Genomic DNA, 4,351 nt, shown 5'->3' on the forward strand with positions numbered 1-4,351 from the left:
GATAAAACTGTAGTCTCTATAGTGCTCACAAGAAATGTTGACGGACGGACCGATGAACAGGGGCAACAACTATATACGACCACATATTCACGTGTTGTATTTCTATCTTCAAATGGTGAAGCGTTAAAATAGAAACAAGTGCCTGTGATCCACCCAATTCAACATTCACTGATCACCTGGACAACAGGTGTTTATAGTATTCTTTGATCTCAATGCCTCTTGTTTCCATTCATAAAATTAATCAGTGGTGTAATAAATTAACGGATCTTCTTGTTTTTAGTCGTCACCTAATCTCATAATTAGTTTATTCAAGTAGCTTTGGATTACTGTGAATAATAGATTTACAAAAATCTACTACTGTGTTCAGAACATTTTTTCCCGCTCAATTATATAGGCACGAAAATACCACATGGATTCTGGGAAAAACGAAGGATAATATTAAAACCCTGTATATCTGGTAAGCTATTCGAATAAAAGCCATACAAATTACTTCGTGCATGATCAAATTATATTTTGTTACCGCCGTAGAACGTCTCTCTTTATGGAATATATTGCGTTAAAATAACACATTAATATACCTATTTCAGTAATTTCAAATATATTAATACAAAATATTTACAAAATACATTAAAGTCTAATGAGTTATTATAATACCCGAAACAATCTTATAAACATAACAACATGGCAATAAAAGAAGACAAAATGGCGGATCCTCAACATCGATTCGCGGTATTTTCGAAGGAAAAAAAACTCAAAATTTAATGCACTGTGTATAGTACGCGCCCCTTCTGTAAGGGACCCATTTTGGCGTAAAAAACTGCGCATTATATTTTGGAAATATATGGTATATGTGTACAGGTCAGGAAAAAAATCTGGAGATTGGGTGGAAAGTCGAGAGATTTTTTGCAAAGCACGTAAATTTGTGAATTTTAAGCTCCAAAATGCTTTTCTTTTTTTTCTTTTTTTTTTGAATAAGCTTTAAGCTATGTAAATGAATTATTTATCATAAGTCTATAGACCTACATGACACAGGAAAAATAACAAAGTTTTCTGTAATGATGCCTACATTTCTCTTAGAATTGACATTTATTATAATATACAATGAAAACTTCAAGATTTCGTTTTTAAGTAAAATTAGGGCTACCGTAAAATTTATTGTAAAAGCGAAAGTAGAATGTACCGGATGTTGTTACAAAAACATTATCACGTGGGCTTGAAATACACATTATCGGGTGAAAATAGATCAAATTAACATCTTAAATGGGGGATTAATCAAAATACAAGTAATGATGGATATATTTATATACGCCCACATGAATATGTGGTCGTATATTGTTGTCGCCCTGTCCGTCGGTCAACACTTCTTGTGAGCACTATAGAGACTACAGTTTTTATATGGTTTTTTTGAAACTTGGTGTGATGCTTTAGATTGATAAGATCTCGGTCAAGTTCGAATTTGACATATTTTCGATGAACGGTTTTTGAGATATTGCACTTGACTTAGAACGCCTTGAAATTTGTTAAAAATTGTTCGTGAGCAGGATTGATGAACTGTTTTTGAGTTATTGCCCTTGACTTTGTTAAAACGCGTCAAAACTTGTTAAAAATAGTTCGTGAGCAGGATTGAAGCTACAGTTTTCAACCGATTCTGATGAAACTTGGTGTGATCATTGGAATTGATAAGATCTCGGACAAGTGCTAACTTGACGCATTTTCGATGAACGGTTTTTGAGTTATTGCCCTTGACTTTGTTAAAACGCGTCGAAATTTGTTAAAAATAGTTCGTGAGCAGGATTGAAGCTACAGTTTTCAACCGATTCTGATGAAACTTGGTGTGATCATTGGAATTGATAAGATCTCAGACATGTTCTAACTTGACGCATTTTTGATGAATGGTTTTTGAGTTATTGCCCTTGACTTTGTTAAAACGCGTCAAAATTTGTTAAAAATAGTTCGTGAGCAGGATTGAAGCTACAGTTTTCAACCGATTCTGATGAAACTTGGTGTAATCATTGGAATTGATAAGATCTTGGACAAGTTCTAACTTGACGCATTTTCGATGAACGGTTTTTGAGTTATTGCCCTTGACTTTGTTAAAACACATCGAAATTTGTTAAAAATAGTTCGTGAGCAGGATTGAAGCTACAGTTTTCAACCGATTCTGATGAAACTTTGAGTGATCATTGGAATTGATAAGATCTCGGACAAGTTCTAAATTGACGCATTTTAGATGAACGGTTTTTTAGTTATTGCCCTTGACTTTGTAAAAACGCGTCAATATTTGTTAAAAATAGTTCGTGAGCAGGATTGAAGCTACAGTTTTCAACCGATTCTGATGAAACTTGGTGTGATCATTGGAATTGATAAGATCTCGGACAAGTTCTAACTTGACGCATTTTCAATGAACGGTTTTTGAGTTATTGCCCTTGACTTTGTTAAAATGCGTCGAATTTGTTAAAAATAGTTTGTGAGCAGGATTGACGTTACAGTTTTCAACTGATTCTGATGAAACTTGTTGTGATCATTGGAATTGATAAGAACTCTGACAAGTTCTAACTTGATGCATTTTTGATGAACGGTTTTCGAGTTATTTCCCTTGACTTTGTAATAACACGTTAAAATTTGTTCGTGAGCACAATAGAAGCTTCAGTTTTCAACCGATTCTGATGAAACTTGGTGTGATCATTGAAATTGATAAGATCTCGGACAACTTCTAACAAGAGATATTTTTGATGAACATTTCTTGAGTTATTGCCATTGACTTTGTAAACACGCGTCAAAAGTTGTTTTTTGCCCTTGATTAGAGCTGTGTGATTTAATTGTTTGTTGTATTTGGGTTATTGATATTGATTTTAAAATATTTTGTGGAATTATTCAGTATGAATAATTTCTTCAATATGAGAAAATTCGTACTTTAGTCACTAAAGACTGTTTTATTATTTCTGACAGCTGCCAGTGGGCGTATGTTACCTTGCAACGCAAGCTATATTTCTGATTTTCAATAGGGTTCATCCTTGAGTGATTGCAAACACTCACACTAAGTTTTGTCAAAATCTGTCAAGAATTGTACCTTCTAGAGTGTTTATGAGCTAAAAATTGAATGCACTTTCAAGAAGAAGGGCAATAACTCATAAAAATTAGTTTTCGATCTTTTTGATTTTGAATAGTGTTCATCCTTGAGTGATTGCAAACACTCACACCAAGTTGTGTCAAAATCCGTCAAGAATTGCCAAGGAGAGGGCACAAACTGCCATTCCATTCCCTGACAATTATGTTGTTGGAATGATTCTGTAGGGGTCATAGAAATTTTCCGGTTTTTTTAAATACCTTTCTCACATCCCTGTGTGTTAAAAAGATGAGTGATAAAGTTAAAATGACACAGTTTACCTCTCTTTTGCCAATCATTATGTCAATACCAGTTGGCCTATATAATAATAGACCTCCTCTCAAGAGAAAAAATTGATATCAGATTTCACAGTTTGTTGAAAAATGTCTGGTTGACTAAATCGACAGCCTTGGGAAAAAAATATAGTTTTTGGGAAGGATTATTGTTGTCAAGAAAGAGGAGTTGTGAATGGAATTCCATTTAATCTCAATCCAGTGGTGGAAGCTGAGGCTACTGTCTGTCTCCAATGACTAAGATTGCAGGATAATGAATCATTTACATTTCAAGACAATCTATGAGTTTGAATTCTGTTCATGATGTGTCATTCTGTGAAGACTTGATAGAAATATAATGGAAGACATGTTAGAAGCAGACCTTTCATTTCAAAATTGAATTTGGCAATAGCCAAGAAATTTTAAAAATGTATTTAAAACACAGGGATACTGGGGCTTCCAGTTCCATATAGAAAAATGAGCAATACATCACTTGCACAGCGATATAGAAATAAATATAATGACAGGTGGCACAGAGTGGAACTTTGCTAACCTTCTAGGTTAATTAGGTCACGTGCCACGTGTAACAGTCTAAAGTTACAATATTTTCTGACTTTGGAAGGTGCTATTAAACCAGCAGCTGTCATTAGACTTCAAATATGAAGGTATGAATCTATAGCCAAGGTCAATGACATTCGATCCTACAAAGGTCAAGGTCAACAAAGGTCAATGTCAAAATTTGAAAATATGGAAATTCCAAAACCCGTTCCTATATAAAGCTGAAACAATTGAGCTTTTAACACAAACTGGCCAAATGGATGAGGTAATTGTGTGCAAAGTCCCTTTTTAAACAAATGTATCCTATGCGAGTTATGCTCCTGCACCAAAATGTCAATAATGAGTCATTTAATCCCGATGTGCCACGTCCACCTCAACTTTTTTGTGATAGATTGAATTATATTTTTAATGTCTA

The sequence above is a fragment of the Lottia gigantea genome, assembly GCF_000327385.1.
Source record: "Lottia gigantea unplaced genomic scaffold LOTGIsca_41, whole genome shotgun sequence".
NCBI classification, from domain to species: Eukaryota; Metazoa; Mollusca; class Gastropoda; family Lottiidae; genus Lottia; species Lottia gigantea.